The following is a 26860-nucleotide window of genomic DNA, read 5'->3' as shown; positions in this document are numbered from 1 at the left end:
GCTATTAAGATTAAAAAAATTATACTACAGTGCTCATGCTATTAAGAAACTTTTTCTTTTAGTACAGTGGATAAAACATTTATTATTGTAATCAGAGGATCTGGGTTGGAAACTTAATTTTGCTTACTCCCTATATGATTTTGGTCCAGTCTGTAAACTTCTTTGGACATCTGGACTTTGCTTTCCTCCTTTTTTATAATAAAAGAACTGGAATGGGTTACTTCAGAAATCCTTTCTGACCTTGAGTATCCCTGTGTAGCAGCACTTTGGATGCTATCCTACTCTGCTCATACTCATCAAGCTTGTTTCCTGAAGGATAGCTACCCCCAGTTTTAATCTATTTTTTTACATCTACACTTCTAGAACTATAGTTTACTTGCCCCTACTAGTGACTTTATCTTGAAAAATGTGAAGTGTAAACACTTTCATTTCAAGCTGATTCTCTTCTGCTTTTAAACTGTCTTTACCTATTTATTCACATCTGAATGGAGAGAAAAAAGGTACAAGAAGCCTATTGTCTTTGTCAATTCTCCTGAACTGTTTTTATGTAGATGTATCACTCAAGACTTTCCATCCTTAATAGGTGCAAGTGAACTAATCAGAATTCTAAAAGCAGCACCTTTATAAGATACAAATTCTACCACTCAAATCTCAAAGTGGTATGCTTTTATATCCAATTGTCTCAGTTTTGGATCTCTTACATTTTATGATTTCATCAAGTAACCCAGGTTCTTAATTGATTGGGATTCCCTGAATCATCCCATGTTTTTTGTTATTTCCATACACTAGAAATGGTGCATTGATAAGGTAACTAAAACATTGATGTCTGAATTATTCAAAAAAGATATAGTGACATCTAGCTTAGTGGAATTAGGGAAGGTTTTAAAATGATAGAACCTGAACTAAACTTTAGAAAAGGGGAGGGATATTAATAAGTAGGAGGTAGATAATTCCCATTTAGGCATGGAAGGGCTATATGGACAAAGGCATGGAAGTGAGAGAAGGTAGCAAGAGATGAAGAGTATAACTATAGAATTCAAGCAGCCAAGAAGAGTAGTGTTAAATATGATTTCCGTTTTATTCATTAGGCTACTGACAATTTCTATGGAGGTGTTATGAGTAGATCTGCACATTAGTAACATGATTTTGGCATTGGAATAAAGGAAGGAGCTCAGAAGGTCTAGAACACTGCTTAGGAGACTGAGAGTCCAGATGTCAGGAGTCAGTGTGTAAGAGAGATAGCTCTGGTGGGGGGGACAGGGTATGAGCACTAGACTTCCTAAGCTTGGATCCAGCCCTGTTATCACTTGTGTGAACTTAGACAAGTCAACACTCTCTCTAAAGTTCATTTTCTTACTCAGAAATAGAAAGAAGGAGGACAGCTGATGTCTTTCTTCAAAGTCCAAAGCCCATGACTTTATGGGATGAAGGATGCTTGCCCTATTGTATATTTTTTTCTAATTGGCTTTGTTACTTTTATACTTGCCATCTTGCTCAACATGGTCCTGGCATGGGATAGATGCTCAATATTGCTGCTCATCCTTCATTTTTGAAGAGGATCAATGACATCATGGTTGATATCTTGATTGCATGTGAATTGGATTTAAGCAAAGCACTGTTATGCAGAGTCATCAGGTTCCCTCTTTCTTCCAAGGGAAGTCCAGTGGCAAAACAAAAGTCAAAAGGACTGAGGATGGTCTGGGGATGCTGTGGATGACCTTCGTCTCTTAGATGACAGACTAAGCTTTAAGCACTTCCCAGTGCCTGCTTTGGAACAAATTATTCTTATCCACTCACTGAATTGGGAAAGACTTTCTTAGCACATTTGGAGTACACATCCCCCACAGCTTACTGGCAGGTTTGACTCCTTTCATTTGTGCCCGACCTGTTTTAACCCATTTACTCAGATGGTTTAACCGGGAGTGGTCATTGCCCATGCTGCAGCTTCTTAGAGCCTCAGGTGAAAATCAGATGGACTTCTAATGGACCACCCTGAAACAAGCTCAGCAATATTCACCTCAAAGGGCTAGTCATTCCAGCAGATATAAAATGGAGATGAGAGCATTTACTTCATAAAGGTGTCGTGAAAATGAAATGTTCAATCAACCTTGGCTAACTTGAATAAGTCTTGATATAGCTTTGACAAGAACTATTTGAAAGGGAGGTCAGGCGGGATTGATAGGAAATTGGAAGCATGGTTGCTGCAAGGGATGAGATATCAGAGAGTGTACAGCTGAGGAAGGTTCAAAGGGTCGTGGACTTAGAGTTGGATGTTACCTTAGGGCTTATCTGATTCAGTGGTGTTAAACTCAAATAGAAATAGATTCCTGTGGGACACATATTGATTTAAAAAATGACATATTAATATCCTATGTTGAATTATATTTTTATTCATTTTGTTAAATATTTTCAATAGGGAAGTTTTGCTAGGTTTGGGGCCCAATTCTCTCATTTTAGAAATGAAAAACAAACAAACAAACAAAAAAAACAAACAACCTGAGATAGAGAAGCTAATAAACTTCCTTAATGTTACATGTAGAAAGTAGTAGAATTTGGATTTGAACTCAGGCCTATGCCTCCATATTCCTCACTTAAAGCCAAACATTCTTCTTCACACTAATAACCTAAGTCTCTTCTAGTTATCCCTTCTCTTCTCCATTTTGTCTTTGAAATTCCAATAGGAAATGACACTATGGTGATTTGACCCTCAACTATGATAGCTTTTTCCTGTAAAATTTGAACTGTAGAGCTACATTCCCTCACCCATCTTCATCTCTAGGTTTCCATAGCAGTTGTTCAAGCAAATAGCATGACATGGCTGATCAGAGATGGAGTCAGTGAACTGCATCCAAACAGAACCCTTTTTGCATCTTTTCTTTGGTAACTGCTGGCCCATTGCAAGTCGATCCTGTCTCTTCCCTTCCCCTGAGTCTGTTTTTTTCTTCCTAGCCTTTGTTTTAATTAACACCACAAATGATACTACACATGAAATGCACATCCATGCACTGTGGCCCAGATGCTTTTCTGGAACTGTTGCTATTTTCTGCCATAAGAGAGAAACTGTTAAATCCTAAAGCTCCCTACCAGGTCCTAAAAGCCACTATGCTCAAGAATTGCGCAAAATGCAAAATCTTCCCTTTCTTTTGTGTTAGCACACTTACTTTAATAAATATAGAGAGATCCAGTAAAAGTAGAAAAATATTGACTAATTTTATGGCTTCAGTTAAACTTATTAGAGATGTTGGGAAATCTCTCCCTGCCTTCAAGCAGAGATCACCCCAGACACTTCTTATTTTGTTAATTATTTTTTTCACTTAATGATAATTTTTTTCCAATTCCAAACATGTAAAGATAATTTTTCAAGCATTCCAAACATTTGAATGTAAAACATTACAATTTCCAAATATATAGTTTTCAATATTCACTTTTGTAAATATTTGTGTTCCAGTTTATTTTTTCTCTTTCCCTTCTCTCTTCCCTCCCTAAGACAGTAAGCAATGTGATATAGGTTAAAAAGTACAAGCATTTTAAACATCTTCCCATTTAGTCATGTTTTGAAAGAAACATCAAAACAAAATGAAAAAAAAAAACCCGAGAGAGGCAAAAAAGAGGTGAAAATAGTATCCTTCTAATCCACATTCACTCTCCATAGATGTTTCTCTAAATATGGATGTCATTTTCTAACCCAAGCCTATTGTTATTATTTTGAATCAATGCATTACTGAGAAGAGTTAAGTCTATTATAATTAATCATCACACAATCTTGCTGTTACTACTCTTTTCTTCTCCTTTGCGTCTTTTTTTTTTCCCTTGCTTTTTTCTCTTTTGCTCCATTTTCCCTCCTTCCACAATTCCCAATTTTTCTCAGAGGATAAAGGTGATCCAGAGCTCTTCCACTAATCTCTATCCGAGGGTTCTGGATAAAGACTTCAGATGCATTTTGACTCCCTAGTTTGTGGGAAACTTAGACGGAACCTGTGATTCACAGGAAAATCCCCACTACTTTGAGAATTTAACAAAAATATGAAAGAGTTTAAGAATACTCTCAGAGTTTTAATTGTTATTAAAAGATAGCCAGGAGGACTGAACTACTTTCTTGAAGTTATGGACTGAGTTTTCTCAAAGCCTTCTCTGAGTAGGGAAAACAGAATCATCAGACAGGTATCTCCTACCATGGAGATCCCTGGCAGTGTTTGTACCTGTCCTGGCTGTGTGTGGAGCTGAATGCTATGCACATATCATTTGAGAACAAGACCTTTACTTATCAGTCATCTCTACAGCTCCTGCTCTCGTGCTGGGTATTGTGAGTCCCATATACTTCCCCTATCAATTCAACCAGACCTGGCTTTTGTGGGAACACCATTCTTTTCTCACTGTTATTGTTAGCTTAGAATTTTCATAATAATCTTGGAGCAAAACAGAACAGTTTGCAAGGAGTGCGGAGCAATGGACCATTGTACCCTCTCATTTTAGAATCAAACAAAGAATTCAGAGAGGCTGATAAAACAGATCCAGAGATGGGAGTTGTACTCTTTCATCGTTACACATCAGCACAAAGGAGATGCTTCAGAGCAACAGAAAAAATGGCAAAGCAATTGCAACAACATATTGGAAACCAGAGATATACAAGTTGTCCCTAAGGTTTGTGTATAGGTGACCTCTGGTATGTGCCTATGGGATCAGCCCTTTTACAAGTCAGAAGAGACTCAAATATTCCCTCATTAGGCTATGTGAGGGCATAAAAATCCAAACATTGGTGTTAGTCACTAAGGGCTTTTTGAAGAAGCTTTTCTTTTTCTTAATGAAGAAGGCCATGTTTATCTGGAAGAACACAGTAGTAAATAAAAAAATAAATAAATGATCAAAGCTGAGTTGATTGGACTGGCATCTTTTCACTCTAGAGATCTAAAGTCACAGAAGAAACAAACAAAAGGCATATTTTAATGTAACAGAGTGGAGAAAGGTCTCAAACAGAACAATTAATTCCCCAACACTTGTAAGAATCTTCTTCTTAGAAAGATTCTCAAAAAGTAGTTATCTGAACTGCATTCAACCTCTAGTCATTAGGAATTCAACAATTCCTGGAGAAATTGTAAAATATGAGGACTGTTTTTATTTTCAAGATGCTTTCCTTATATTTATTTGAAGCCAACAATACAGCAATTGTCATCCACATTGAGTTTTTTTTTCTTTTATGTCAAGGCAAAACGAATCCTTTTTTTTATGTTATGCCTTAACTTATTTGAGGAAGGCATCATTTTTCATGATTAAGTCCCATTCTACTCTTCTCTTCTGTAAACTTAACATCCCTACATTTTTCATTTTACAGTTCTTTATAGCATAAATTTGATTTTTTATTTCTGATTGTGCCTTCTGATGGATTCAATGCAGCTTATAATGAATTTTCAAAAGTATGGTAGATAGGATTGAACAAAAATCCTCAAATTTGGTCACTAGTTCAGAGTACTGCAAGACTCACTCTCTTATTCTTTGTCCTAGACATGTATGCTTTTATTAATGCAGACTGAGATCATATTAATATGTTTGGATGCCATGTCATCCTGTTGGCATATTGAACTTAAAATTCATTAAAGCCTCAAAAACTTTTTTTCATATGAGCTTTTTTTTCTAACCATTTCTTTTTTATTCTAGACTTGTGAAGTTGGCATTTTGAACCCATATGGAGAATTTGACATTTATCTTTATTGATATCTAGTTGGCTTAAATCCAGCTTGTCAAGATCCTTTTGGATCCATATTCTGTCATCCAATGTATTAGTTGTACCTCCTAACATCAGAACTTTAAAAAAAAAAACCCACATTCTATCTATGATTTCATTTAAGTCACTGATAAATATTTTGAATGTAATAAAACCAAGGACAAAGGCCTGAAGCTCTCCACTAGAGATAGTCTTAAAGTCATTAATTAACAGTTATAAGATATGGGATTTTAATTAGTTACAAAACCATCTAAGCATACTATAATTTGATGTATCTCTTTCTATCCTATTGCTAAGGATATAAAGAGACAATCTGTCAAATTTCTTGAAGGACTTTAGTTAAAGAACGACCACTATATGTCTAAATCTATAAGTATTGGAACTGTATTATAAAAAGAAATGATATTAGTTTGGTATGACTGCAAACCTGTCTTGGTTTGTTTTGATTGCCTTTTTACTTTATGAAACCACCCCTTTTAAAATATTATATTCCAGGATTTAACAGAAATAGGTTCTTCATTGTTCTGTTTCTTCTCCTATCCTATTTGTACATCAGTGCCAAACAGGATTTTCTGTGAATGTGTTTTATATACATTAAGTCACATTACACAGGAAATACCAGTGTCAAACTAGATTCTCTGTGATTGTTTTATATGGGTTATATGAGTTTTATATGAGTATGTGTGACTCATATACACATATACACATTAAATACCTTTTGTAAACATGAAATGATGTATATAAACAATCTTCCAATCATTCCTATCTTACAGTGAACAAAATCCAGACTCCTTAACTCTGATATTGATTGAACTTTATGACCTGGAGTTGATTTTATTCTCTGTTTTTGCTCCTTGACAGGAACTTGCCCATTTATGCAATTGGTCTATTCAATATGTATAAAGACATTCTAGTCATTTGCCCACCCAATTACCCCTACCTAGAATCTTCTTAATCCTAATTTCTGATAATCCAAATGCTCCTCCTTCAAGGTAGAACCCAAATCCTTTCTTTTTTTATGAAGATTCCACTCTCTGTTCCAAGCTACAGTGAATATTCTTTCTTCCATATTCCTGACTCCAAAGACAGTTAATGTTTATATGACTCATTTTTAACATAAAGTGTTAAAAAGCCTTTCTGCTTAATCCCCTCTCACTGCTCTGGGGGAATGAACTTTTGAGAACAGAGAAGGATCCTTTTGATTCAAAATTAAGTTGTACCTTAAAAATACTAATTAATAATGCCCCCCACATCTTTGCAAAGAATCTCTCAACTAGAATGCAGAGACATAAATTTTCAGACAACGAAAATGTATGAATAAGTTTTTTGTGACTACATTTATTTATTACAAAAGAGGATTGTATTTTAAAAAGGAAGAGGAGTTAGTGAATAGCGTATAAAGTATTTTTCTGGAAAATACAGCAACATAGAGAGTGGCTATTCTTTACCTCTTCCTCAGATACCCTCTCTGGTGGTTCAGAGGCAGGCAGAAATGGAATTCATCATTTTCCCTTCCTTGTAATCAGAAGAATTGGCAGCAGTCTTTCTCAGTCTCTCTCCCTCCTTCTCTCTCTCTGTTTCTCTCTCTCTCTCTCTCTCTCTCTCTCTCTCTCTCTCTCTCTCTCTCTCTCTCTCTCTCTCACACACACACACACACACACACACACACACACACACACACACAAATACACTAAGGATCTATAGTCACCTTATTTATTTTTTTACTAATAAATCCTTCAAAGACTTTTTTTCTCCTACAAACTGAATGCAGAATGAATATTTTGCTAACATGAGGAAGTGAAGTTTGTCAGTAGGAGAGGTTGAAAATATCAGAACTGTTGTTATCCCATTCTTTCAACCTACTGCAACCAGTCTTGGTAGATAGACATGGAATTCCATCTGTTGTTGCAGTCTGAGCTACAGGACCATGGAGAAGGGAAAGTGGCTGGCTCAGAAATGGCTGGCACTCAGTGTGTCAAGCTATATCTTAAGAGCCGTGGTGAGCAACAGGGCTCAAAACGGGGATTTCACTGCTGTCCACAAGCTTGACGGTGAAGAAATTCTTTATGCTTGTGCAAGGGATGCAGATCAATGAAGCCTCACTGGAGTTATTTATTTTCCTCTCAGAAGCTATTGGGGCTAGACTGAATAATGTAGAGGAGTCTCGGTGGTCTCCACACTCGTTGAAAAGAGTGTTGTTGTCCATCGTTCTGTAACAGAATGAGAATCAGAAACATACACACACATGCACATACTCACACATACATTTACCCTTTCATGCATACACTGAGCTTCTCTTAGCTACCTCTTTTAAACCCAACATTCAAGTTGTTTGTTAAAGGAGAAAGAAATTACTCCTATTTAACCTTACTCATGATTATGGTACTTTTTTCCAGCTAGTTAACCAGAAGTTTCACTGAACTGTGGATATATGTACAATCCTGAAATAAGCACTGAAAGAGAATGGAACAAAAACAGCATACAGATGTGCTTGCCTTGGAGGATACTACTAAGCAAACCCATGTGAAGAGTAGGAAGGGGAAAGAATATTTATAAACAGATGAGGGGTGGGGTGGCTGATTGCCAAACAACTGGAAAGTGGGCCAAACTTAATATCCAGACATAAGTTAGAAGGTTTAGAATCTTAGCTCTATTTTATTTTCTAGTTTTGTAGCTCCTGTAAAAATCATTTCTCTATCATATGAGTTTCTCCCTCTATAAAATTAAGACACCAATATCTGTTTTTCCTACCTCAAAAGACTGAAGTGAGATGAGAGTATGGCATATTGTAAAGTATTTTGTAGGCTATAAGACAATATTATTATTATATAAGAAACAATGAATCTTTAAAAATGTAGAGTAGCATGGGATTACTTCACCGACCTGATGCTGAGTGAGGTGAGACCATGAAAATAGCATATATCATCATGATTCCTGTACTTTGCCTCATTGCCCCCAGAACATACCTTTCTCCACTTGCATTGAGATTTCTGGGATAGGTTATTTTTTTCCATCAAACATCTTTTGCCTATTAAGCCACATTGGTATCACAAAATGCAAACCTGGAAATCATCTAGCAAATCTAAATAGAGTAGTCGATAAATGAGTTTTAGAAACCAATACTAGCATTCAAGCTCTCGTCTACAGATACTACATTTCCCAAGGAGCTGTCCATCGTACTTAATTTTCAGCTCTGGCAAGAAAAAAAAATTAAGAACACAAAGAGTTTTGTTTGTCCTCACTGGATTAACTCCAAGTTCAGAGGTCTAAAGAATGTTGGATACAAATGAAGATGCTCATTCTTTCCTTTGCATAAAAGGTTTATTAGACACACTTCTATCCCTCCAGCTCCCACCCCAGCTGTGCAGTTAGTGTTCCTGAGAATGTCTCTGAGACCTCCTGAATATCGTGTCAGGATAAGATTACCAACAACCCATTCCTGGAGTGTAGCCAGTCTCCCTGCATTGAAGAAATGCTCATCAGAACACCACCCCACTGGGCTGGACATGTGCAAAAGAATGGATGACAGCACGATATCGAAAGCAAGCTGAAATGGAGTCCCTAAATTGAGCTGAAAAGGAATCCCTTAAGCAAGCCAAAGGGAAGGTTAGAGGAAATACTTTGAAGTTGTGCTTCACTAAATCCTTAAGCCATGTGCCCTAGCTATGGACAGCTGCAAAATATCAGGGAACAGATAGGCAAGCTCAGAGCTATACCCACTCCCAACTTGGCTACTGAATATTTATGTGACTCTAGGGAAGTTTTTTCATCTTTCTGGACCTCAGTTTCTTTATAGGTAAAACGAGTAGGCCAGATGATATGTTTTAGCTCTGAAATCTGTAATTCTGTGATACTAGATGATCTTTAAAAAAGCACAACAACAAAGAGAATATAATATGAAACATACAAGTCTTTTATTACATTTTTCCAATTTTATTGAAAAGGCCTTTGATTTCTTAATGCATATAATTCATGGTTCTTCTGCACAATAGGAGTTAAGTAGTGAGAATCAGCATGAAATAGTGTATGTTGCTGGAATAAACCTAAGTTAAAACTCTGCCTTTGATCATAGATAAGTGACAAGGAAATTACTGGGTCTCTGTGAACCTCAGTTTCTTCACCCATAAAATGGAGATAAAAACACCTATAGTCCCTGCTTCACTAAGTTTCTGTGGGGTTCTCATGATATTATGCATTTAAATTCTTTTATAATATTTTGTAACATCAAGTTTCAATTTTTAAAAAAAAACTATGACAATGTATCTGAAGGCAGCTTCTTTTGAAAGAGAAACTGGGATGAATTGCAATGAATTTGTGAAAGTTGCTATATGATTCTTTTTTGAATCCCTGGATGTGAATGAGAACCCTTCCATCAAAAGAAACAAGACATCAGAACCATAAGAATTAGAATTTGAGAAAAACCTTAGAGATCATCCAATTCTCCACTTTAGAAAAGTGAGGGTCAGGAATGATATTCAATTTTTCAATTATTGTAAACAAAAACAGTTGAACTTCAATTTGAACCCCAATATCCTAATTAAATCCAACTCTATGGAAAATATGTGAGTTAATAGAAAGCCTTGGTTGTCTCTGAAACAAATACAAGTATGCATATGGATACATACATATGCATATGCTCATCCACAAGGAACACATACAGCCACACGTGCCTATACATGTGTTCATATATGTGTATATGAATACATATGGGTAAACATACATGCATGCAAAAATGCATGATTTTCCTGTTTGATTAATGCCATATAAAGTTCTTGCTTTTAGGTGGGGAAGAATGGTTAATTATGTTTATAATGGGTTACCAATTTGACTGTTATCCAATTTCTTAAGGAGTGCAAATACAGTAAAGCAAATAAAAGACTTCAAACTGTTCTTGAGGCTTTTTTTTTCTTTTTATTTGTTGTTGTTTGTGAATTGGTGTGTGTGTGTGTGTGTGTGTGTGTGTGTGTGTGTGTGTGTGCATGTGTGTGTTTCCCTGAGATAAGGTGGCCTGGTTGTAATTTTAATCTTTTAGGAATGTTAACTACTTGTATATATTGATATAAAATACAGTATGTATCAACATATTAGCATACTATACAGGGTGCCCCAAAATCTTAGTGAAGTTTTAATCTTAAATAGATTAAAATGGCATTAAGAGTTTTGGAATTCATAGTATTATGAATAAATTGCATTTTAATAGTGAAAGACATTTAATAGAAGGAAGTAAATACTCTAAGACTTCACAAGGCAAGGAAGAGTTTTAAGGGAAACAAGTATTTATGAAGTGCTTGTTCTGTGTCAGGCACTGTACTAAATTTATAGATATTATCTCTTTTGAGATAATGTCACAAAAACCCAGTCATCAGTAGAAGCTACTGTAAAATGCTTTGAGGTTACATATTTGTTGTCACTTCCATTGGAAAATCGGGGTCATTGAGACCCTCCAGCTTCTGTTTACAATCCTTGTACTGCAGAAGCTTTCCATTTTCCTGTTTCCTGGTGTTGCTTATATTGTTTCCTACACCCTACCTCATAGGGTGCATTTTTCTTGGGGGTGGTTGAAAATTGTGAAAGCAATTGCCAGACAGCTATCCAGGATCTCCCCACCCCAGTTAGTGAATTCCTACTCTTCCTTTAAGCTCAGATCCACTGTCACCTCCTCCATCAAGATTTCTTTTTTATTTGTCTCCTCTGACTAGCCTCCTCCCATCCTCCATTCAGTGATAATCTCACATTTTACATCATACTCAGTGCACTTCTCTGATTTACTTATCATGAACTATTGTCTAAAATAGTTATCTGCTCATGTGCTATGTCTCCTTAGCAGACTACAAGTTCCTTGTGAATAGGGACTGTTATGACCAAAGATGGTAACTACAGTAGATCAGTCTACTGAATGCTGTAAATGTTCAGGGAATATTTTGAATTTGCTGTTGAACATGAAAGACTGGCTAAAATCAGTGATGGATGGCTTCCTGTTGTCTCTTGCTGCTTTTGCTTTTATAAATTTTGAATCTTAGGATAAATGTGGCTTTCCACAAATAGAATCTTATCTGCTTGGTGCTAGGTACATAGTTTAATTAATACTTGTTGACTGCTTGATCTAATCCTGAATTGCTACAGGTCAACTACATTCCCATGAGAACTACCAAGAAGAGATGCAACCAATGAGCAGATTTTGAACTGTTCTCTAACCAGTTAGTAAAGGACAAGGATCATTTTCCAAATGCTCAAATTGTCTATGAAATCATAATCAGAATGAAAAAGTGAACACAAACTCAACCTAAAAATACCCAAATATGAGGATAAAGAGGATATTCTTTGGACCTTGAATGAAGTTTATGACAAAACAAAGGATATATTCCCCAGAGAAAGCAATAATCATTTTTTCCATTAACAAAAAATATATCTCCTTTTCACTTCTCTCTCTTCATTGGCAATAGAGAGTGGAGGCAAGAACATCAAAGCAAAAACAAAAGAAACAAACAAAAACAAAAAACAAAAACAAAAATTGCAACAAATATAAAGTCACAAACTAATTGCCATAATGACCATTAAAAAAAAAAAAAAAAAAAGTCTTAATCTGTATTCTGAGTCCCTGAATCTTTATCAGGATATGGACAGCATGCTTCACTATGCTCGTGAATTGTATTTGCTAACTGCATTGCAATTAAGCAACATTCAATAATCTTATGAAATTATTTATTTCAAGAACTAGCTTAGGCCCAAAAGTAAGTGAATTAAAAAATTATTTGACTAACTCTATAAATGATTTGGCTAACTCTATAAATGTAGTCATGATCCACTATGAAATAAAACTGAAATACAGCCACCATAGACTTTTAAGCTAATGCTAATTTAAGTCAATTAACATTTATTTATTTGTTTGTTTGTTTGTTTGTTTACTGTGTCCTGTGCATGGGGATATTATGGTGCTTATATTAGCCCCCTTAATTTGGGTTAATGACAAATGTGCTGAATTTAGGGACAAAATCCTTGGGCTCAAATTTCAGCCCTGTGGCTTACTGCTTCTGGGACATAGACCAAATCACTTGCCTTCACAGGACCTCACTTTCCTCTCTAATAAGGAACAGGTGGAGTTAAGGTAACAGGTTAAGTTTTCTCAAATTCCCTCCAGTTATAACTCTGTGATTCTATGATCTTGGAATTGGTTAAGGGTCTAGTAGGAAAATAAATCAAGCACAAATACCTGCAATTCCATATTATATCAGAAAAAACATGAGCTACAAATCACCTTTTCAGAATGGACTAAGGTGGACTTACCAGTGATTGAGGAGATAGATCATGAATAGCTTTTTGGTAATTAATGCCAAGGTTTTCAATCATAGCCAAGAACAATACACCCTATGAGGCAAGGCCCTTGTTGATAACAAAATGTTGATCTGTATAGGCCGGGGACCTAACCTTCACATAACACTTTTTCTTTTCCTGTGGAGTACTTCATGGATGTCCATTGTGAAGAGAACTATGATTTTTCAGTCTCATTTGCTTATGGGTTGTGAGGAACTTCTCACAGTCCTGGAGAATAAATCCTATCCCATGTTGTACTGACATATGAATTATTGGTTGGAGCACTGAATCTTTTTCCTTTTAAAGTCAGGTGGTTTTTTATTATGAAATAACTGGATAACAACTATCTTCTCTCTGCCCATATCACCACAGTATAAACCCCAACATTGCCTTGAGTTTAATTAACAAGCCAGAGTGCAAATCAATGCTGTGTCTAAAGACCAAACTGCCTAGTTCCAAATTCGATGGTTGTCATTCACAATTGCTGAATTTAAGATTAAAACAAAAAAAACCAAAAACAAAATAAAAAGTTAGATCATTACATAATTTTTTCTTTGAAGAGAAGAGGGGAAAAATACCTTATAGCTACATTTATTTAACAATTCTTTCTCTCCATTTTTTTTCTCTGCTTCCCCTCCCCGACACATACACACACACACACACACACACACACACACACACACACTCATACACACATACACTCACCCACAATAGGAAAGATTCAAAGGGGACCCCTGCCAAAGGAGACGATTTCTTTAAATAACATAAACAAACATAGCTCCATGCTGAGACATCTGGAAGGAAATAGCCCAGTAGTCACTTTCCAGAGGAAGCCGGCATGGAGTTTAGACATGTGAAATGGGCATTAATGTCTCACAGCTGCCTCCAAGGCCTTCAAATGTGCTGTGCTCTGATAGCTTGCAGTGGTAGTTTGTCAACAGATGGAGAGTTGTGGGAACCTAGGATGCAATAACAGGCATGTTAATGCCCCAAACTAATACATTATGATGTTTGCAGGAATAGTTTATGAATTATTTTATGGTTGCATCCAATCGAGTTAAATTTAAGTATGTGATAGAGATTATATTTTCTTCTGAAAAAAACACATCAAAGTTACTTTGTAGGGGGAAAATAACAATTACAATACTAAATATAGATTTGTAGAATTGAAGAGGCAGAAGATACCTTTGAGATAATTCAGGCCAAATCTCTCATTTTATAAATGAGAAAACAGAAGTCTAGAAACATTTTTTCAAAATCAGTCATCTAGATAACAGCAGTGTGAGGACTGGAGTCCAGATGTCCTGACTTCTAAGCCATAATTTGTGAACTACATCAAGAAACCTTAAAAATTTATCTTTTATTCAGTATTTGTCATTTTCTGATTTATTTATAATACAGTGAATAAACAAGCCATGAGTACAGTGCCTAAAAAAATCATCTTATCAACTTAATTTTTTTATGTGACTCCCAGGTAAAAATCAATTTTACATCTTTTTGCATCTATATATTCTGCCCTGCAATGTCCCCAAATTCATTCTGCCTCCACCCTTACCTGCTTTTGTCTCATTTCCAAACAATTGACATACTGACTTACTGGACAATAGTCACCTCCTTTCTACTTTTCTCTTATTCTGAATCTGAATTGGAGAGTGTCCTTTCCAAGGAAAATGGAAATCCCAGATATATGAGAAACCAGAAACTAGAAAATTTGGACATAGACATTTTGGACATCTCTCTCTCTCTCTCTCTCTTTCTGTCTCTCTCTCTGTGTCTCTGTCTGTCTCTGTCTCTTTTTCTCTGTCTCTATTTCTGTCTCTTCATATCTATACACATAATTTACATATACACAGAGACACAAGCACATATATACATATGCATGCATACATATAGGTATGTAAAAGATCAGGACCCACACAGGAAGCTGAAATTACTATTTTGACATATGAATTATTGGTTAAAACACTGAATCTTTTTCTTTTAAAGTCAGATATTTTCTTAAGAAATATTTGGATAACAACTGTCTTTTCCCTACCCATACCACCACAGTGCATACCAGAAACCTAATCTCTACATCTATTTCTATTTACTACTTAAATTTACTATTTATCACTTATCTATCCTTTATTCATCCTTCCTCCACGAAGTGTTTACTTACTGCCCTCTCCATGATGCCCACATTGATTTGGTACCCCAAGATAAAAATGAAACTTTTCTCATTGATTTAATTCATTTATAACCTACTTTCCCAAGATCTATTGGTATGGAATTCTTTCCTTGTTACTAGAGATGAATATTCTGCATTGTGTGAAGGACAGCACAAAATTAGTTTTAATAACACAACCCTTGTCTTCAGAATTCTTCAAGTGGTGAGTTCAAGCCAATAATCTCACTTTGTATTGAGAAAAGAAAAAACTCTGTAAGATACAAGAAGTGGATAGTCTCCATCACATCACTGATATGATATCATGATATGATATCACTCATTCATATCTTTCCCATCATTGTTCCCAACTTGCTAGTTTAGAGACTTTGGGGAGTTTTCTCTTTGCATGAGATCAAGGAAATTCTCTCAGTGGAACTGTATTATCTTATTCCCAATTTTATTCTGTAATGTCTGATCTGCTATATCATATATTCTATTGTGTATGTATATGCATACACATACATATATATCTGTATATGTGTGTACATGTGCACACATGTATATATATCATATATATATGATATATATATATATATATGTATCCATATATACACTAGTAAAATATACCTTTCCTGCTTTGTGTTTTGTTAAGATTTGGATAAATGGGTTTATTTGTTATTTACTATGGTTGTTGATTGTGGAACTAGTATTTGGGAAGAAAAGAATCTAGTCTTGGTTGTAGAGCTTGGAGTTAATTTCTCTCCCAATAATGGCACAGTGATCAGAAGTTAGCTTGTAGCTTGAACCCTATCATACCCCATAGACTAATAATATTTAAAAGAGCAAATAAATAAAATTCTAACTTGGTACCTGCTCCTTCTGATGTGAGTAGACTGGAGGCTTCTGGATGCAACTTCCTCCTTGCCTTCATGACAGGAATCAATCTCCCTTGAAGAAGTGTATAAGTATCTATCTCTCCATCTCTCTCTCTATCTATCAGTCTGTCTGTCTGTCTATCTATTGTATTTATCCATCAATCCATCTATTGACATATTCTTCCTCACTTTCAGGGAGGCAGCACTCACTCCAAAGGGGTCTCTGTACAATTGGGCTGCTGTCATAAATTCAGAAAACATTTGTTTGTGACTTAGTTTTTTTTTTTAGCATTTTGTACTCAAGATTGCTAATAAAGATTAGCAATGATAATAGTTTTTTCCCTTAAGGAGATGTCTTTGATTGGAGTTGGGATGAAGGAAAGTGATGTCAAGAGGACTAATAAGATGAAGTAATAGAAAAAAATGAATTATGTAATCACTTAGGAAACTAAATTGAGGAAGGAAAGCTGAATTTTGATATAAGAAAAGCTATTGAGAGGTAGAATTCAGTTCGGAAAATGCACAAAGATGAGAGACAATATAATGAACTAAAACAGTTAGTACTCTGTAACTTCTTCTAAGAGCTCTATTTAGTAGAAAGTATTTTTGTTTATCTTTTTATTTTGTTTTATTTTCCCTTATAGAAAACTAAAATTTTTTCTCCTGGAAACAATTAATAATTGTTGGCACTTCCACTCTTTGAGGTCAAGCAGAACTCTAATTTGCCTTTCACGTGATAATTTTTCAAACATTAAAAGGCCTCTAACATATTCCCTCTAATCTTGTCTCTTCTTCATACAACCTGTTGCCCTCAAATGATCCTCATGTGTTATTTTAAGATTATCTATTACATTACCTCTTACTATGAATACTTTCTAGTTCAAAAGTATTCTTCCTAAAAATAAATACGTGGATAAACAAATTGAGTATTCTAGATGTGTTCTGACCATACTGAAGCTGGGGGAGAAGATGGTTATCAATTCTCTAGTAAAGAAGATTACCCTTCTTAAATCAGATATTTTGGCTTTCACATGTTGACCTTGCAGGTCACAAAATCATATATATATATATATATATATATATATATATATTATACATGTTATATATATATACATATATCTTCATATACACACACACACATATATATGTTATTTCCTTTTTCACACAAACTGTCCTTTAAACATTTATGCATTTTATTTTTAAAATTCAAATTATTTTTAAAAATAAACATTTTTCTAAAAATTACATTTCTTTTGGGGCCATTATTCTAACCTATTGAAATTATTTTGACTTATAGTATATACGCTCTACTAAGCTTTGAGTCATCTTTAAATGTAATAAGGTTGGTCAGAGCTGTATTTTGGAGCATCTTGAATAAAAAGATAAGAAATTTGGTAGGCAGTGGGGAGCCATTGGATGTTCTAGGCTATTTATTTTTGTTAAATCTTAATAAAAAAAATAAACTCTCTATATTGATCTGTGGGAAATATCATTATTTGCCTTTCTTCACTCAGAGCAATACTCATTTATTCCTATTTTTCCTATTCCCTACCTTTAAGCCAGTTCCTTATTCCAGTATTTCCTTCTTCTTTTTCATCTCTATTTAGTTTCTTTTTCCTTATGGGGAATTGGATTCCATTCTTTCAAACTCATAAATGCCCAACAATGAGAGGATGGGTGGTAGAAAAATGAATTTTTTAAAAGCAAAAATCTATCTCTGTATTTCAGCAACTCATAAAAAAAGGCTTGGGTCAAGTTTAGTTGTAAAAACAGATTAACATTTGGGATTTTTCTTATGTAAACCTTGGCAATTCTCGTAGCTGTTGCCTGCTGACAGTAGCAGAAAAGATGCTCTTTGCTCTGTGGTGGGGGTGTTGTTTGAGCCCAGCAAAAGGTCTTATACCTCAAAAGTGAAAAGCCTAGATCTGTGCCGTGGCATTTTTCACTGCCAGGAAACCTGGCAAAACAGCAAATTGTGCTTTGGAGATGTCACTTGAAAGAGAAAAACTACAATGGGTTTCATTTCTCCCCTCAAACTTTCCCTGAAAATGAAAGACAAGTTTTCACAGGCAGAAAACTTTCAATTTGCTTAGTATGAGATGTGCTGCCACTATCATATCACCTTTGTGGTTTGCCCCACATTGGAAAGATGGTGATTGGACACACTGGGCAGCACAATCCTATGCTTTTCAACAATATTCAATTCCATTACATTAGACATTTAACAAATACTGGTTATGTGCAAGGAATGCAGGGCTAGAGATCTAATTTATAAAACTGAATAAAAGCATTTACCCTGTCCACAAAGAGCTTACAGTCTGCTAGGGACAAATAAAAGCCTGTAATATATATCCAAACAGTCATAATACAAGTCAACTTTATAATACAAATATGATCAAGTCTCAAGTTATTCAATAGGATAACATGAGAGACCTGAAGCAGGAACTATTGTTGTCTGGATGGATAAGGGAAGGTTTGACAAAGCAGATATAGATCAGATTTGATCCTTAAAGAAGTAGGATATCTTTAAAATATATATGGGAGGAGGCTATTTCAGGTATGAGATATATTACAGACATAAATTCATAGAGAAATGAAAAAGATTGAAAAATAACAAATAGAAGTAGCTGTGCTTCTAAGTACTTTAATATGGCAGTAGCATAAAGTGTCTAAAGGAAAATAATATTAAACAAGACTGAAAAGGTAGGCATAGAAACAAAGTCTTAAATGATTAGATAAGTTTTTTACAAGAATATTTTATTCAATAGGAAATCATTTGATATTTATTTAGAATATATTTGTTTCACCCACTATTCCAGGCACTTGATATTCAAATTTCAACTCATATTATAATATCTACTTTTACAAGAAGCTGTCATTTTACTTACAAAAACAACAATATCGCAAAGAAATATATGTACCACAAATATAAAGTAAATAGATAGAAATAAAAAGTAGTTTAATATAAGGCAGACTGAGAGGGAGGGTGCTAAGAATTGCATTGAAAAAGGGGAAACTTCATGCAGAAAAACTACTTCTTATAGGAAAAGAGAATTCTACTGTAGAGAGTTAAGAAGAGATTGAATTCCAGGCAAGGGGAATGACTAGTGCAGGGACAGAGATGAGAGATAGATTATTAAGTTAAAGAAATAGAAAATACAAGTTGTCTGGATTACAGAGTTCAAGACATGGAATTATGTCCATCATGCTTAGAAAAATAGACTATAGCCAAGTTGTGTAGGATTTAAAAAACTAAATAGAAGAGTTTACGTTTTATCCTAGAATCAATGGGAAGCCACTGTTGTTAGTTGAATAAGAGAAAACAAGATTAGACTTATGCTTAAGGAAATTTACTTTGGCAGCAACATGTAGAATGGACTGGATGGACTGGAATAGTGAGAGACTTGAACATTGGGACAAATGAAAAAAGTGATACAATAAATTTATCCAAAAAATGATGATGGTTTGAACTGAGGTGAGAGCTGTATGAGTAGAGGCAAGGGATCAAATATCCAGAGGGTCTCTATTACCTCCAGGATGAAAAATAACATTTTCTATGTTTAAGCTCCTCATAACCTAGTTCCCTCCTTTCTAATCTTCAAACACTTACATCTCTTCCAATACTCTTCAATCCAGTGATATTGGCTTCCTTGCTGTTTCTTTAGCAAGCTTAATTCCAGCTGTTTTCAGAGGCTGTCCCTTATGTATTAGATGTTGTTCTTCCTCTCCTCTATTTTCTGGCTTGCCTGGCTTCCTTCAGGTTTTAGCCAAAAATCTCTCCTTCTAAGGTAAATTATTCCCAATGACTTTTCTTTGTTCATTATTTCCTCCTTATCCTGTACATTGCTTGTTTGTACAAACAAGCAGACTACCTCTGCATGTAGTCTTTCTCATTAAACTGTTACCTCCTTTAGAGCAGGGATTGCCTTTTTCAATTTCTTTGTAACCCCTCTCTCTTTTTTTTTTTTTTTTTTTTTTTTTTGCACAGTGCCTGTCATGTACTAAATATTTAATAAGAGTTTATTAACTGAACCAGATATTTTGGAAAAAGAAATGGCAAAACTTGGCAATTATTTGAATGTGTGAAAAAACAGAGATTGAGAAGTTTAGGATAGTATTGATCTTACAAATTTAGAAGATTGGAAAATTTGTAGTTCCTTCTACAAAATAATGTGTAATATGGAACAGTTTGGACATGAGTTAGATGTTTCTAGGACACCTAGTTGAGAATGTCCAAAAAGAAAAACTTGAAAAAGCACACAGATTGGAAGGGGGAAAAGACACACACACACACACACACACATACATACATACACACACACACACACACACACACACAGAGAGCGAGCAAGAGAGAAACAGAAAGAGACAGAGGGACAGAGAAAAAGATAGACAGAGATCTGTGAGCTATATCAATATAAGAAAGGTAGTTAAATCTATGTAAACTGATAAATATGCTAAGAAAAAGTGCACATAGAAAGAGAAGAGTTTAACATAAAGGAATATTTGAAAGTAATTAAATGTATCCCAAAATGTAACTGTCTTAAAAGATTTTGAGATTTTTGATATAGGCAATCTTTTAACAGAACAATGTGGTCAATAGGATATATGATTTCTCTGAGGTTTCTTCTAGCTATCTACACATGTCCCTTAACACTTTAAATCTACAATTTGTTGATTGGTTTATTAAATGAAAGCAAGCAGGTAAGAGAAGAATTATTTCTTCAGGAATAAAGGCTTGAGGAGGGAGTAAAAGGAGGAAACTCTGCATTGTTCAACTGGGGAGGATTAATCAAAGATACCTAAAATTGGTATATCTACGCATTCACAAGATAGGAGAAAGATAACAATTTTGAAAATGAGAGAGAGAGAGAGAGAGAGAGAGAGAGAGAGAGAGAGAGAGAGAGAGAGAAAGGATAAGGAGGGAAAATTGCTGAAAATAAAGTGAAGTGATATTCAAGGCATATTTTGCCTAGTTAAGTTATCAACAGACAATTGAACTACGTTTAGTATGTCACTTTATAAAACTATTCATGGGCAGTTTCCCATGGATCTATAGCTTTCCAGTCTCTCTGTCTCTATCTCTGTCTCTCTGTCTCTGTTTGTTTCTCTCTCTCTCTCTCTGTCTCTCTCTCTCATTCTTAACCTTTGCCCACAGGCATTCATTATTCTGGTCTTTCTATCTTTTGGATTCCCCATAGCCACAACTATCTCTCTCCCCATTCCTTATTCTAATTCAAACTCCTAGTCCAAAATTAATTCTCTTGCTAATTACCATTCACACTACCATTCCTACCAGTCCCACCCCTCTACCCATCAAAACTCTCATTCAGCAATTTCATATAGGTGTAACATAATTCAGGCTTTTTATATGTGTGACTGCTAGCTATCCCTTGGAGTTCTCAAGGGTAGTCCATTCTTTCATTTAGTTATTCATTCAATCCTGTATTCATGTAGCAACTCTCAATTACACCATAAAATATAAATATACTGCAGACCCTGCACTTCATGAAATATAAGATGACTAAAAAGCACTGAATTTGGTGTCATTTGAGGAAATATAAATCCCAGCTCTGTTACTCCCTATCAATGAAATACATACAAACCACTTAATCTTTTTGGACCTCAGTTTTCTCATCTCTAAAATGTAAAGGTTGGAAAAAGATATCAGGCTGGTTTGCATTTGAGGCATTTTGTATGTTTTCATTAATCTCAACCTCTCTTCATTATGCAAATACCAAAATGTTCTTCTAGTGATGCTTTATGACATGGTGTCTGAGTAGTCAGCTCTAAGTTACTCAACAAGCAATGAGCACAATTAAGCTGCAGCATTTTTGCAATGATGACCTATTGAAAAGAAGTGGTGTAAGAGATGTCACTGAACCAGTGCATGAGGGAAAAAAGAAGTAGTTATCTAGTTGGCAAGAGGCAATGATAAGCAATGGGTATACAAAGTGAAGCACTGATATGCACAAAATGTAAGAGATCTAGAAAGCTTCTGGCATGTTGGGTGATTATGGAGGAATTTGGGCAAGAATCACATAGGTTGAGAAGGCCTAAGTAGATTATGATAAGTATTGATGAAGGGAATGCTTCTGTGTATGGTAAAACTGATCATTAAGAATATAGAAGTGTATATCTCATCATTTCCAAATATAATTGTGGATCTTTCCCATTAGTAATTTTTATGAAAGGCACTGTGCCCCAAGTCTTCTGTTAGATACTTTTCTGATCAGTTCCCATATGCATTTAAACAACCTCAGAATAAAGCTATCATTCTTAATTTAAGTTTTTAAGTCCTGGTGTTCTGTGCCCACCTTAGGCTTAATCTTCTTAGGACTCAGTTTCCTTATGTATAACTTGAAGGAATTAGATTAGAAAATCTTCTGAAATCTAGAGTTATGGAGCTATGACCTTTCCTTGTCCCAAGCTGTAGAAAGACTGGAGGCTTAGAATCACAAGTTCTTCATTTGCATCTTGCCTTTGTCCAGAAGCTCCTTTCTTTGTTCTTCAGGCCCTCTGTTTCCTAAGATGGTTAATGATAAGGGGTCAGTTAGACCTCTTATCTTGGAGCTCCATAAGTGCAAGATGTGACCCAAAAGCAAAGAGTTCTCAAACATTCTCTGCATTTTCTGTACCTACAGGCTCTTTGTCTGACTTCTGTTTTGTATTATGTGATGGACTGAAATGGATTGAAGGCAAAAACACAGAATGTGAGGTAAGGAACAGAAGGGATGTGCTGGGAATTAGCCTGAAAGAAATGGCAAGATGAACTTGAAGTCATGGGAATTAATTTCACAGGAAGGCTGTTATTGCCCCCTTTAGCAGCTAAAATTCACATACAGCCACATCTTAAGTAATGTGTCGAGCTGTCCGAAAGATAATTTGAATGCTGTCAAGGCAAACAAGAATATGCTCACAGATTCAAGAGGAATATATGTGCAATTTACACAACATCAATTTCTTAGGTTGTTTTTGGATGGAGCCATCACCATCAATTAAGTTAGTGACTCTTTGATTCAAATTACTTTTTGACATGTAGTCAACTAAATGGCTCACACAAGCATTCTTTTCTGCAGGGTTCCCTAGGCAGTCATATAGTAAATGTAAACAGGTGGGAAGGCAGAACATCCGTGCTGCAAAAGCTGCCTCGGCTCCTCTACACCGGTGAGAATAATAACATTGAGAAATATGGAGACATTATTAGATGGACTGGAATAAGGCTTCTAAGAGCTGATATTTACATCTTTATTACCATTCACTAATGATTCAATATTGTCATTCTAGATAAACTGTGGTGCATTCATACTTTGGGCTCTTTACAAGGTCTTTGGGACTCAACAAAGGATGGGAGTAGGTTATTTCCAGACAAAAAGAACTGAATATCTATTTGTGTCCTTGGGCTCTTAGAACAAAGTGATGAGGAATGAGTTCTAGGAATACTCCCTGTTACAGCTTTGCTGAAGGAAAACTACAGGGTGCCATTTTGGTAGAAAAGAAATCACTGAAAAGCAGTCTTTCAGCAGAGATGGATATTCAAGGTCATGTGCATAATGAACATTTATATTTGACAACAAAAAAAATGACTTTTTTCTAGCAATCATCGATATGGACATTTTTACTCATATGTAGAGAATGATCATTTGCAAATGGATACTTTCAAGGTGGTGCAATGAATAGAGCATTGAAGTTAGAATAAAAAGAGTCATTTTCATGAATTCAAATTCAGCCTCAGACACCACTGGTTGTGTGATCCCAATCAAGTCCCTTAACCATGTTTGCCTCAGTTCTTCATCTGTAAAATGAGATGAGATAGAGAAGGTTGTGACAAAGCACTTCAGTGTCTTTGCTAAGAAAACCCTAAATGGAGTCATAGAAAAATCAGACATAACTGAAATTAATTAGCAATAACAATAGAAAGATAGAAAGAAACTCTCTGTTAGTAAGGAGTATATATGATTTGTTATCTGTACAAGTGTCTTAGATTTAGAACTTGGGGAAATATATCTACATACATACATACATACATATATATGTATGAATATATATGTATCTCTATCTGTTTCTCTGTATCTGCATTCCTTTGCTTCTATACATATACACACATATAAAAATATGTATGTATGTATGTATGTATGATCGCAAATTTTGTTTTTCCTTCACAAAAAAATCGTAGAAATATTAATGTTACATGGAATCTTAGAGATCACTTATTCCCAATCCCTGATTTTACCATTGAGGTAACTGAGATTCAAGGAGGTAAAGAGGATGATTAATCTATAATCAATAAATTAACAGCAAAAAATGTAATTTAAATGTCCTGAATACAATTTTGGTTCTTTTTTTTCCCCACAAAAGCATGGTAGCTCTAGATAGCTTGAAGTTAGTAGTAAAACAATTAACTCTGGATTTCGAATTGAGAAGACCAGCTTTTGATTCTTGGTTCTGAAGTTTAGTACTCGTGTGGTCTTGAGAAAATCACTAACATTTTTGGGCCTAAATTTTCTCATCCATAAAATGAATGAATTGGAGTAAACTCAGACTCTTTCCAGTTTTGGATTCTATGTTATTGTTTGAAATAATATCATGTAGGGAGAGATAGAATAACTGTGATCTTGTGGTAGCTCTGCCACATTATACAAATATCTCAACTTCTGTGGGTCCCAATGTACCCCTACACATACTATCTATGATAATGTTACCCCTATCTGCAACAAGGTACTTTTGGGAGGATGAAATGATACAAATAGATGTGAAAATGCTCAGAAAAGTGGAAAACCCTGAAGGAATGTAAGGTTATCATTATTTCTGTTATTATTTTATTGTCACTTTTCACTGACACTGGTTCTTGGATCAGGATATTTCTCAAGTGAGAAAGCAGCATAAATCTCTTGGTTGCTTAAACTCCAGTCCAATTTGATACTTCTTATGCACTGGCTGCTTTGGCCCCTTGATAAAATGTTTCATGCTAAGATATACAGTCCCAATACCTTTGTGTTTACTGGTTTATAAAATTCAGAAGCATAAAAGACCAAGTTTTCCTGGGGTTTTGCCAAGCGTGGAATACAGATGGAAAGCTGAGCATTAAGCCTGTTATGCCAAACTTAAATTTGGCCATAAATTGTCGAATATTCTCAGTTCAAAGAAACATGGCAATATTATCTTTAAAGCAAATTGTTGCTGAAAACCAGCAGCCACATTAGGGAAAGGACAGATGGGGGAAAGGTGCTTCCAAGGGGAAAAAGGACAACTCAAGAGTCATTTGTGACTTAGGTTGCATATTTGCTTATGTAGTTTCATATTTCCCCTGGCTCTAAAGTAGCCTTCATTCATTCATTCATTTTTTTCCAGTGAACATTTTGAGAATATATATTACAGATCTGTTGTAGACAATATAAGGCATTTTTAATTCCTTAATATATAAGGCATAGTTTCTGTCCTCATGCAACTTACAATCTGATAGAAGGAAGAAATCATGTATATGTACATAAAAACTATTCAAGTTATGCTGTTAGAAATCATCAAGAAAGATACATAAAAATAATATAGGAAAAAGAGTAACTAAAGTGGTAAAAGAAGAAAAATGAATGGAAATAAAAGTGACAGAATTAAGGAAGTGGGGGTGGTCAACTTTGTGAAGAATCTCTGCAGAAGTTTGTAAAAGATGAAATCTAAGAAAAAATTTTGGAATTTAACAGTTAAAACATCACTATGATTATAGTAAGAACAATTTAAGTTCTTTAGGCACAATAGAGGAGTGAAGCTAGATTTTCATCCAGTGAGAATTAGGTAAATGCTAAGGAAACAGAGGTAGCAAGTATGTATAGATTACTCTTGAAATACAGGACAAAAGCTTGAGGGAATGATAAGATCAAGTATAAGAAGAGATTGGAGAATTTTTATATGAAATAGATAGGATAGAGAAATTTTGAATATGAGAAAAAGGAGGAATGATTGTGTATTAAGCTCCTGGAGAAGAAAGAGGGAAATAGGATCAAGGGTACTTGTGGTCATATGAAAAGATGAAGAAAAACTTTTTTTTTTCCTCACAGATCAGTGTTAAAAGGCTCATGTAAGTGAGGATGTATATGACTTAAATTGTAGAGTAATGGATAGAAGAAAAATTATGCTGGAAGGCTTCAATTTTCTTGTAAAATAGGAAGAGAAGTCATCTGGTAAGAGTCAGGGGACTAGGGACTGAGATGATATTGTTTGCAAATCACTGCAAAGGGAGTGATGGATAGTCAATCAGGAAAAAATTCATGGAATATTATACAGGAATAGAGATTCCTTTGACATTGTCTAACAAATTTGTAATGGATATAGTTGGTACAATTCTATGACTTTGCTTAGCAATGTACAGCATCTCTTGAGTATTAATGTAGTAACACAAGGTAGGAAGTGTACATGGAATGAACACAAAGGAGGCAAAGCATTAAAAGACATAAAACTGAATGTTTTGATTGGTTAATTAAAGCAGGGGTCCTCAAACTTTTTAAATAGGGGGCCAGTTCACTGTCCCTCAGACTGTTGGAGGGCAGGACTATAGTAAAAACAAACACTTTGTTTTGTGGGTCTTTAAGTAAAGAAACTTCATAGCCCTGGGTGAGGGGGATAAATGTCCTCAGCTGCTACATCTGGCCCATAGGCTGTAGTTTGAGGACCCCTGATAAAGGATCAAAATCCTGAATGGAGAAAAATGAATCCAGAGCAGAAAGAGAGATAGAGGAACTCGACTAAGTCACGTTAAAGATGAAAAATCAGATTAGGAGACATGAAACAGGAAGAAATAAAGAAGAATAAATAATA

This window comes from Sarcophilus harrisii, chromosome 1 (assembly GCF_902635505.1).
Source record: "Sarcophilus harrisii chromosome 1, mSarHar1.11, whole genome shotgun sequence".
NCBI lineage: Eukaryota > Metazoa > Chordata > Mammalia > Dasyuromorphia > Dasyuridae > Sarcophilus > Sarcophilus harrisii.
Note: the sequence above shows the minus strand (reverse complement) of the source record.